At 32.3% G+C, this 12,500-nt stretch overlaps 1 long non-coding RNA gene across 7 annotated transcripts in view; it reads right to left on the bottom strand.

The window, feature by feature from the left end:
• LOC128250374 (uncharacterized) overlaps nt 1-12,500 on the bottom strand; it is a 144,384-nt gene that overhangs the window by 41,916 nt on the left and 89,968 nt on the right. For 3 of the 7 annotated variants that reach the window (XR_008266419.1, XR_008266414.1, XR_008266413.2), the window contains exons 2-3: nt 7,272-7,366; nt 1,466-1,710 (exon numbers count right to left, since the gene is read on the bottom strand). The exons of 2 other annotated variants lie outside the window; for them this stretch is intronic. This is a non-coding gene — a long non-coding RNA (uncharacterized LOC128250374). 2 more of the 7 variants (XR_008266416.1, XR_008266421.2) reach the window with 2 other exon arrangements.

The following is a 12,500-nucleotide window of genomic DNA, read 5'->3' on the forward strand; positions in this document are numbered from 1 at the left end:
CTTACAATATCTTCAAAATTCTCTGATGCAACGACATTCTTGAAACTTAGGTCTTTGACTTGCCGCCTATACGTTACCTTCTTGATTTATGCCAGAATAAATTTGCTTTTTAGAACTCTTACCTCTCTATATTTTGGTTTTATCTGGAATGATTGTAGATGTACGGTTTAGAGAAGTGTTCTTCGTCTTGCTGGAAGCTTAGCGCCCAACGGAAATTGAATATATTATGATATTATATCAAACACAGATATGAAAATACAAGCATGTAATAAATTTTTGTCTTAGATATTAAAACATCGATTGACCTGATACTTATATCAATTTACAAAGTAGCGACAATGAAGCTAATTGATTTAGGAGGTGTGATTGATCTCACTGTTGATAGAGAAGTAAATTGTTACAATAAACCGTATAATCAGAGATAACCCTGCGAAAAAATTGCAGAAGATATCACCGTTGTGAGACTAGTTTCATTCAGGATAACAATCCAGTTATCAGAGAAATATTTTCCACGTATATATAAGTGGTTGTATGGTAAGAAGTTTGCTTCCTAACCACGTGGTTCTGGGTTCAGTCCCACTGCGTGGCAACTTGACCAAGAGTGTTTTACTATGGCCTCGGACCAACCTAACGCTTGTGAATGAATTTGGAAGACCGAAACTGAAAGAAGCCCGTCGTATACATATTTACATATATATGTGTGCATGACGACCGGTATTGATGTGTTTATGTTCCCGCAACTAAGCGCTTCGGCAAAATATACTGATAGAATAAGTATCAGGCTTTAAAAAAAGTGCCGGGGTCGATTCGTTCGACTAAAGTTGTTGAAAGTGGTACCCCAGCATGGCCGTCGTCTAATGACTGAAGCAAGAAGTAAAAGAACATATGATGAATATCAGATAAAACTCAGAAACCACAAAAATGTATGAAACCAATTCTAAGGCAAAACACGTCATATTTTAATACTACAACATATCCACACACATCGTTTGTTGGTAGATACATTAGTAAAATTTGAAGTGTTACATGAAACTGATCTACTTGATGCGGGAAAGACGACGTGTAATGAAACAGCATTTCATTAGTTTAAAATATCGAATTCTAATTCATATCGGAATAATATTTGTTTAGACACAGTGTGCCATGTTATTTTTCATTACAAAACCGTATATCTTACGATGATGACTGACAAACAAGAAGTAAATTGCCGGAATAACTATAAGTTCGGTGTTAACCTTAAGATAACAGCTTACAGTTGATCGTTTGTAAATTCTCCTGTAACAAACCAAGTAATATTTATCTCTGCTTACGCTCGAATGCAAACATGGGAAAATACAGAAAGTAACATTTGGACGCTTTTTTTTCCAAGATGAGTTATGTTTAAGGTATCTTATTATTCTAAAAGAATACCAAAAATAACAATAAAAATGATTACCTTATGCATCGACAACGGGATAAAACTGAGTAATTTTAGAATAATTCACATTTATTTATTGAATAATATATATAAATTTAGATATCTTTTTAGACTTTAGAATGTGAAATGCTCCCAATCGGTAATTAAGTCTGCCAGTGATCAAACCAACTACATTTGTCAGTCTATTTAATATATGATGGTTCCAGGACTAAAATATCTTGTCACGGTAGATTTCCAAAGATAGTGGCAGAAAATAGTAATAGTAAGACATGGTTGTGGTTGCAGAAGGAAGGCTGAAAAGAAAAACACAAAATTTGTTAGTAGTATCACATGATCAGGCATTGAGGACTAATTCGATAGAAGCCAAGGTAGACAAAAATTAAATAGATTTCCAATGTAGGCTGTGTAAATCAAAAGAGGAAAGTGTTACTCACATAGTTAGTGAATGTAGTACGCTAGTACAGAAAGAATACGGGGGAAAATTATGACAATCTAGGGAGAATACTCCACAAAGAGTCATGTAGAAAGCTAAGACTTGATTATACTGGCAAGTGATATGAATATGAATGTAATAAAGTGCTAGAAAGTAAGAGATAAAAGATGTGAGCTTTTAACATTTAGAGTGGCAGAGTAATAGAAGCTAGAAATTCGGATTTAGTAGTAGTAGACAAGGAGAATAAAAAGTGCCAATGATGAGAAAGTCAATATGAGAGGTTTAGAGAAAATAGCAAAGTAGCAAATGCTAGCCATTGAGTTACAAAGACTATGGAAAGTGTGAGTAAAATGTATCCCTATAGTTATAAGTGGATTATGAACTATTCCAAAAGATTTGAACAGATGGATAAATGATTTCGTACTCTCTGTACGAATGTAAAATGGACTTTAAAATACTGGAGGATATTGTTGTTATGTATCGATATGTGCTTTCATTTAGGTTAAAAACCGTAATTATTGAAGATGTAAAGCAAATATTGATATCCTGTTTGAGTAACCATTTTTGTAATGTGTGTATGATATTATTAGGGTGACAAAATGACAGATGTATTAATGTGCTATACCGAAAGCCTTGATCTTTTACTTCCTATATGTTCACATTATGCCATCCATTACTGTTATGGTCATCTTCACTTTATTTTAATTTCAGAGTCAGTGAAATAATCATTAGTCATATAATATGGCTGTAACCAAACAAGTGCAAATATATGTTGTTGTGAGAAAGTTTGGTATTGCTTAATATATTGTGGATAATATTCGATATCTGTTGCTTTGGTGACATAACTTTTGTTTTGGTCTGACATTTCAACTTCCATTTAGTTTGTTGTATTTTTATATGTGACTATAAATTAAGTAGATTAACCAAAATATTGCATTTAGTCTTCTCATTACACAGTTGACTCCGAAACTAACCTAATGAAATTAGAGCATATTCAACCTTCACCCAGTTGTGAAGTTTATGTTAATTTGCACTTGGATTTGGAAACCAACAGCTGTTTACTCTAACCAATCATTCTCCGATTATAGTTCATACTTGGTGAATATTCAATGGAATTCAAGGCTAATTTTTTGCTGTAAATTCTATACATGTTGTGATGATGTTATACAACTAAGGAAATATTTGAGAATAGATTTTTTATATATTTAGCTTTCTTTTGAATAACGTATTATGATGATATATTTATATCAAAGATATTTAAAAAAATGGCACACTGTTGATCTATCTATCTATCTATCTATCTATCTATCTATCTATCTATCTATCTATCTATCCGTCTATAACTCTGTCTATATGTTTGTCTGCCTGGTTGTCTGCCTGTTTGTCTGTCTGTTTGTCTGTCTGTATGTATGTGTGCGTGTGTATGCATACGTGTGCGTGTATGTGTGTGTACATGTGTGTGTGTGTATGAAATTCCACAATAAGGATTTCACAGTTATTGTTCAGTGTATTGCTTAAAAGAATTTAATGCATGCTACTTTAAGAATTATTGTTTGCTTGGATAAAGAATTATATTTTGTTTGGATAATGTCGTATACAGGAAAATTGATTTTTTTGAAGTGTATGTACTTACAGATCACATTTGTAATGAACCACTCCAGAAGCCTGACTCATGCACATAAATAATGCATTCTGTCGCCTATATCAAGTTTGGCATAAACAACAATACCAATTTTTTCGAGGAGCTTTCAGTGTGCGAAGCTAAAATCTGTTATTAAGCTATTTCACCACGTGTAATATATTAACAGTGGTTTTTAAGATGCAAACGGGATTACTAGAGTCTGCTCTATTTCCAGTATCATTGTTCAATATAAATGTGTGAACACCTACAAATTTTCTTCTTTAAGTAAAATGTCTTCCACATTTATATTTGTATTCATGATATATTCTTTCAAGGAAGGCCAAACTTGAAAGTATAGTAACCTTTCTCTTTGGCCGTTTGGTGAAAACAGCATCCTTCCTTATTTAACCTAATGGATAAGCTGATGGAAGGACTAAAGTATATGTGATGAATGCGAGTACTTGGGTTCATCTCCATTAAGAGGAAATGTTTGCGACAAAATATAGTTTACCATAAATATGAATGCAAGAGGCAAAAGAAGAGCCATATTGATACAAACTCAGCAATGTCATGATACTGATAGCCATAGAAAACAAATACTGCATGCTAAACATATATCTTAATCCATAAGCATACAGTATACGTGTATTAGTGAAAGATAATGGAAACACAGTTTCAGTTTAACTGTTTCAATAACGAAGAAACGAAACAACAAACATTTACCAAACATAAAGAATAATAAAGATAATAAAGAATACTAGACATAAAGAAACATAAAAAATAATGTGCAGCCAAAAAGTTCTGAGAGTGCAAATTTAAGTACGTGCAATTCTACTTCTCGTTCTAAAGTTCTAAGAAAAAGGAAAACTCAATCATCTCATCTTTTAGTATACAGAAGCATCGAACACACTCGAAGAAATAGGTTTTAATGAATGATGAAGGAAATCTTCTGCATAGAAACTAAAGATGTGACACAAATGAAATAACGTCCGATTGAAATCATTTCAGTTTACTTGTGGCCGTCATTGTATGCGTGTCGTAATGGGGAATTACGAAGAAGGTGAAATGAAATATAGCAGCTACGAAGGTATGATTTTGATTGACGAAATTCGATAGCAAATGAAATATTATGGTCAACGATGTATTATATTAGCATCTTTATACTAAGATGTATTCAAGTAATATAAACCAGGTAGCGATTTATGAATTATTCATGAATTTTCATGTCAACCTCAGATTTAAAAAATGTCATTTTATACCTAAATCAAAATCAAAATCAAGGCTTTATTTTATAGTGATATTCACTACCTTCTTTAATCGTGCAACAAGCTCTTACTCTAAAGCAATCGCATTTGCAGTTTAAGTGTAAATTATGCATCTTTTTTTATTTTTGTATATTATTTTCGTTTTGAGTAAGGCGTAGTTAATGATTGTCTTGAAAAAAAAAAAAGGGAAACAGAGGAAAGGAAAATTTGAAGTTCGTGAGTTTTGCTTTCAGCCAAAAAGAAGGCAATTAGCTTCAGCAGAGGAATATATGTCGTCAACGTGTCGGTTGGTATGAAGAAAAGTCGGTTAAATAGAGAAATATTTCAACAAATTTTATAACTAATGAAAAATGTCGTGTTGGATGCCTATCCAAAAAACTTGTCCAATACACGCATGCTGAAAAACATATTTGGCAGTTTTACTAAATAGGATAATCGTTTTGATGCAGTTTGAGCGAGTCCCCCTGTTAATTTCGTTGATACTTTATATCTACGTATCCCATTCCTCAAAATGTTTGATTATAATTGAACACTTATTAATTATGTATAATTTCCTTTGTCATTAGTAGTGCGCTTCAGGGCGGCGAGCTGATAGAATCGTGTTATCATGCCGGGCAAAATGCTTATCGGCCTTTCGTCCGTTTTCACGCCCTGAGTTCAAACTCCGCTCAGGTCGACTTCATCTTTCATCCTTTTGGGGTCGATAAAATAAGTACCAATTAAACACGGGTCGACGTAATCGACTTAACCCCGCTCCCCCGAAATTGTTGGTCTTGTGTCAATATTTGTAAGCAATAATAATGCACTTCCAAATTGGCTGTTGATAGGACAGACATTGTTTCTACATAAATACCATGAAAACACAGTGTGTAAATAAAATAAATTATATATATATAGAAACGGAGTGGTGGTTCCATCTTACGAAACTATCAATGTTTGATTTGAGGGATTCTTGGATGTTACTTCTTGTATGTCCCTGATTTTGTCTGTTACATACATTTACCACGTAAAAGCACTATATAATGTAAAATGATATTGAAGCGCATGCTAATAAAAGTTTTAAATATTAACGGTACAAGTCTTAAAATACAGGATGCTAAGCCAAGAAGTGTTGTCTCGTAGAATTATCTTGCTAATGTTCATTATCTTATACTGAATTCAGAAAAATTAATAATTATGTTTATGTAAAACAGCTGCTATTTTCTTTAACCTGCATTCAAATTCATTTTATTTCTGTGTTAAATGATACAATGCGCTAATAGTGTAAAAAGAAAACTGAACAGAAAATTAGAAATTTGTTATATGTGTTGCTGCCAACTATAGAACTTTAGTCAATAAGCAAACATGAAAATCCCATTGTGACTCTTTTTTTTTCTTTCATACACTATACGAAAAATAGGAACAGCTGTCACAACCAAAGAATCAATAAAAGTTATGAATGAAAATATGTCTTCTAGCACATTTAAAAGAAGCATCTGTATTTTTATATGATATCCTTTTTCATATGTGCTACGTTCGCTAGAATGCAACCGGCTTTCAATGCATTTTGTTATAGCGATATTGCTTTCAAGTAGAACAATTGTAAGACCCCTATCGAAAATCCTAACAGACTGCATAAGGGAATAAACGATTGAAAAGAAACAGTTTCTTGTATGTTAGTGAAACAAGATCAAAGTGAAACATATGGCAGGAAATTCAAAGACTTTCCAGTCACCTATGACAGACATTAAAGGAAAATAGAAATGTCGAATCATGAGATGTAACGGAGACACATAGTTTGTTATTTAGAAGGTGATGTGCTTCTAAGTTCATGACATTATATGAAGTTACAGATTTTGTCTTTTATTAAATGATTTTGTGAATCATTCGCTAGATAAGATTTATGAAAAACACCTCAAGTCATCTTCGCAGAATCAGCCTGAGACTGTTATAGAAATAAAATCACGCACGCACTTCATGATCTCATAGTTAGCTGTCAAGTAAAATCGAAGAAAGTCAGTATTGATATTATGACTATTGTGCTGATCGAAACCTCTAAACTTATGAGCTATTGATATACTTTATAGAAACAATTAAAAGAAACACTGAACTACAGAGAAAAGTTTAAATTGGAAGGAAAATACTGATAAAATAAACATTGATTTAACGGAATTTTAAATAAAGTTTAAAATATATTATCAAATTGTATATAAAAAAGATATTGGAAATTAGATATCATCATATATTGCCAAACAGACTATCTCTTGCTGACACCGATTCGGTCTGGTCTGTTATTGCTTCTCGTGCGAATGCAAGAAAAATTTATTCAATAACACGACAATGGAATTCTCCAGACGTTTGTGAAGCTTATAGGTAAGGAAAAATTATACGAATGATGTTTCTTCCGAACTGCATAAAAATATTATTAAAATAGGATATGAGTTGAGGATGGAAACGGTATTTAGTTTATCACGTTTATCAATTATACATTAAGAGAAAAACATAGTGCACCTTAGAGTGAGACTTAAGGCAAACATTGAGACATGGTTTCCATACCTAGTTGATGCATGTGTGAAGATTATGGGCTTCACAATAATCGGTTTCCAACTCAGCATTATCAGAACGGAAGAAAACCGAACTTAGAGGCAGAACTGAAAATCAATAAACCTTTGTTAGAACAGACTACATCGGCACAAATAAAAGTGGAAATAAAAATTAAGAAATAAATTTCAATTACTAAGATAAGAAAGAAAAAAAATAGATATGATTCGGCCAAAGATTGGTGCAGACCATGTCTAACTCAATAGGACCACCTGATAGGATCTGTTAAGTCATTTTGAAGATATGTTTTGTGGTATCATGGCCCATTCAGGCAGGGAGTTATTGTTGACTGAGATGTATCCACGTATATGTGGTTTAACTGGTGTCCCTTGAACAAATTTGTCCAGGTTTCGTTTGAAGGTGACGGGAATCTTTATCTTCTTTGATTTGTTTTGAGATAATGTTAAACAGGGCAGGCCTTGTTGAGGAAAATAATTTTTTGTCTGATAGTGAATTTATGCGTCGTGAACCTTAATTGCATAGGGGGCGTATAAGGTCCTTTGGACAATGCTGATGGTTTCTTTCCCACATTGTGTAAATGATGTAGCGCGCTGGAGAGAATAAAGCTTTGCCGTAAAAAAAAACAAAGAAAAACTATATTTTTGTGTTTACAAACTTCCGGTACGCGATGTGCAAAATTATGTGCAGCTAGGGAAGTTGGTTCAATGTTACTTTCCTCATCCCATTTGTTTGTACAACAGATTGAATACGAGCACTGACTGCTTTGCGTAGGAATATAATTTGTTCATAATCCAATTCACGTTGAATTATCCTGTCACATTCTGTAGTTTCTCATAACGTTGAACAGGTTGTTTATAAGCCAGTTCAGGAGACCAAATGCATGTATCAAGATACGATATGACTATTTTTTTCAATCTCTTCAGCTATTCATTTCTTACTCTGTAATTAATTGATCGATCAATCTCAGCGTCTTCTCATATTGTCAAACATAATAACAATTTTCACCTCTGTGTATAAGTTGTATTACTATTCCGTCGATTGCTATGTTTTTAGGTTGTTTTTTATATTTTTGCCGAGCTCACGATTTTGTAGTCTTACCTAATAAATTCATGTTCCGATATTGGGTAGTGAGATCCAACTACTTATTTTGGTTAATATTTGGTCCTTGGAGTCTCAGTTCATCTTGAAAGAAGATGAAAGATATTTCTAGATGCAAAGTACTAATTTCTAAAAACATACTTTTGTAGCTGTGGCGCGTGTTGTAGCAATGTTACTGGGATGAGTTATTGGTTAATTTACGGAAGACTGCATATAATAATTCCACAGCACCAAGCAAGTAATTAAACAATTCATTAAGTCGCCCAAGTCATAAAAAGATGTTCATGTATTACAATTATACACATAGAAGAATCAGCAGGATTAAAATAGCGTAACACAGCATGCAAAAAGCTGGCTATCCAAAGTGTTTACCACGGAACGGGCTTAATATAATGAATATATATATATATATATATATATATATATATATATATATATATATATATATATATGTATATAGGGCAAATGAAAAACAGAAGATGGAATGTACGAGAATTTATTATTAATCGCGACAGTTGTTTCGATGCATCTAGCGTTGATTCCTCATGGCTGGGATACTCAACAACTGGTTCAGGAGCATCCGGTGGTGCAGATGTATCTCGTCAGGTGATAGATACAACTCGTTAAAATAACAGTTCCGCAATGTAACTTCTCGTTTTGTAGAAAGAAAAACAGCCAGACGGAGGAAATATCTTCATTTATATAGAAGATCAAAACTAAAATTACAAAGGGGAAAAAGAGAAACAAACACGTAATCCAGCGAGAAAAGTATTAAAAATAACTGTTAACAAACATGGATGTATAAAAGCCCTCGAGCAAGCTGTATGGTACGAGTACACTCGCTCATACAAGCATCCGCGAAAATGTGAGCATACACACACGTAAGGTTTGGTGTACTCATGATCACAAAGCGAGTTAACTATCTAATTGGTGTTTGTAAGAATGGGGGAGGTTAAGACTAAACTTACTTCATCCATACCTTCAAGTAAATTATGTTAACGGTTACTCAAAATTCATTCCCACTGCATTATGCGAAAATACATTTTTATGTAGGTTTCATGAGATGAGAATTCTTTAGCTATCATAATTTCCCTTCTGATTTCAAGCACAATTGAGACCAAATTGCCTCTCTATCATTGCAGGCTCGGTACATACACACATACTTACATACATACATACATACATACATACATACATACATACATACATACATACGTACGTACGTACATATATATATATATATATATATATATATATATATATATATATATATATATATATATGTGTGTGTGTTTTTATATCATTAATAAATTCGTAGAACTCATCAATAATATATTCAGGAATAATATATTTATACATAAATTTTTATACATAAATTTTTATACGCATATATATTTAAACATATATATATCTATTTTTAGATTTTTATATGTATTCATATTTATATTCCGTATATTTATGTTTTAAACTTTTAAATTTATTATGTTACCATGTTATGTTGGATGTATATCTTTCAAAATATTAAACATTGTTTTCCTGAATATATTGATGAGTTCTACGAATTTATTAATGATATAAAAACACATATATACACGTTTATTTGCTCAAGATAATTGAGCACTCAACATAAGTTCAGTTATATATTCTTTTAGAATATTTCTTTTAGAATATTACTTATAAAAGGTATATATATATATATAACCCGTGATGCTAAGATCCATAAAAAAGTACCTCTATGTGATGAGGGATAAATATCATTTAATAAACACAATATATATATCTACTATTAGTTTCATGCAATGAAAACGGCTCAGACAGCACTTTTAACACGTCTGGTGCCTTCACACCCCGAGGATTACATGAAGGCACCAGACTTGTTAAAAATGCTGTCTGAACTGTTTCCATCGAATGAAATTAATAGTAGCTCGTGACTGTGTGTATGTATATATATATATATATATATATATATATATATATATATATATATATATATATATATATATATATATATATATGTATATATATATATATATATACATATATATATATATACATATATATATATATACATATATATATATATACAAGTATATACATACATATATACAAGTATATATGTGCATGTATGCATATATATATATATGTATATATATATATATATATATATATACCTACACAAACATACATATATGTATACATGCATATGGATTGGTAAAATTGATGTAGATAGCACTGATGAGAACTCAATAAGGTTAGAAATTAGATTAATGTTGTTTATAGTTGTTCCACTCTCCGGAGAAATAGTTAAATTAGCTCTGTCTATACATCTGCTATACAGGTTACGTACACACACACACACACAGACACAGACACACACACACACACACACACACACACACACACACACACACACACACACACAAAGCCGTCTATGTATGTTGGTAAATGAAAATATCATGTATCTAGTAAAATATTTTTCTTCTTTAGTGTGAATTTCCCTGTCTCTCAATATATCCATGTGTATCTTATTTTAACACACTCGTACAGGCACATACATCCTGAAGCAACGAGAAATTCTCAGCATGGGGACTTTACCTGTTTGCAATAGTAGACATAAATTCCTGAAATCAAAATCTGTCATCTTAACAAAAGTACTCAGTAAACTATATATACAATAAGAGAAGTATCACATTGAATGTAATGTGTGACGAAAATCACTCACACAAAATTATTCTGAGAGATGATAAATATAATGAAGTAGTAATTAATATAAGTTTCCTTTAAACTCCTAATTACCTGCTTCATTAGACATTTAACGTTTTTCAGTTCTATATTTAAGAGATGTGAAATTATGTACATTATTTACATTTGACGTATATTTGTCCTCATCTTGTTTGTTGTTAACACAACGTTTCTGCTGATATACCCTCCAGCCTTCATCAGGTGTCTTGGGAAAATTGCGAACCTGGGTTCTCGTTCCTAAGGTGTTTTTCGATGTTGTTGTTGCTGTTATTCTTCTTCTTATTATTATTATCATTATTATTCAGGTCACTGTCTGGAATCGAACTCGGAATCTTGAGGTTAGTAGCCCGCGCTCTTAACCACTACGCCATATGCAATTATGGAGTGAATTTTAGGGCTTATAAATCTAATATTTTCCTATCCTTCCTTAATACCGGTTCCCATATACTATTCGTATCTGCACTCGGTCTGCTTAGGAGGTTGTTGCGTCCTAGTATATTTGCTGCTCCTTTTAGTTTTCGTATTTTCCAGTGGTGTCCTCTGTCTATTATTTTAACTTCATCCCACAGCGGGAGGTGGTCTCCCTTTTTAACGTTTTTGTTTACAACTGCGTACTTTGATTGGACCGACCTATTTGAAAACTATTGTCGTTCTGATTATTGCTTTCTCAGGTATGTTAGAAAGAGGAGTGTGAGCGAGCGAACTGGCAGCTATTTTAGCATGTCAGGAGAGCATTGAGAGAATCCTTAATTGGAATTATTCGTCATGTTTCCATGTGCTGAATATCAACAATGTGAGAGTATCAGGGAAAAAACTTTAAGATGAAGTGACCGAAAGAATGTAACCAATATAGAGATCAGTGTTTATAGCCTGTGAATACTGGTTCATATAAATGGATTTCTATTACAATAGAGAAACATTGTGAAAAAAAGTGAAAGAGGAAGCACTGAAATCCTATTACTAGTGTAATTTGTAAGCAAAGTGTCGAATGGTTGATTTTCAGAGGGAATTAAGATATAAAGAAAACAGCTATGAGAAGATGAATGATGGTCACAGATGGACTTAGTGTAGTTTTACCTGTATATTGTTTATGTGTGAATTGTTAATAATTTGACACCTTGAGAAGAACAATTAATAAACAATTGTTAGTTATGCTTTTACAAATTAACTGCTGAAATTATGACAGAAATATGAAGCTATATAATTGAAGAAGGCAAAGGAGACACGTTTGAAACCATTATTCTTGACATGAACATTAATTAATCTATTTGTTTAGAGATGTTTCTTCCTTTCTTTTTGAATTATTTACCAAATTTGAGAATTAAGAAAAGAATTGCTTCTAGAAAATTCTTTAACCTCATTCGAGAGCCATATTGCGCAAAG

This window comes from Octopus bimaculoides, chromosome 2 (genome assembly GCF_046866305.1).
Source record: "Octopus bimaculoides isolate indiv1 chromosome 2, ASM4686630v1, whole genome shotgun sequence".
NCBI lineage: Eukaryota > Metazoa > Mollusca > Cephalopoda > Octopoda > Octopodidae > Octopus > Octopus bimaculoides.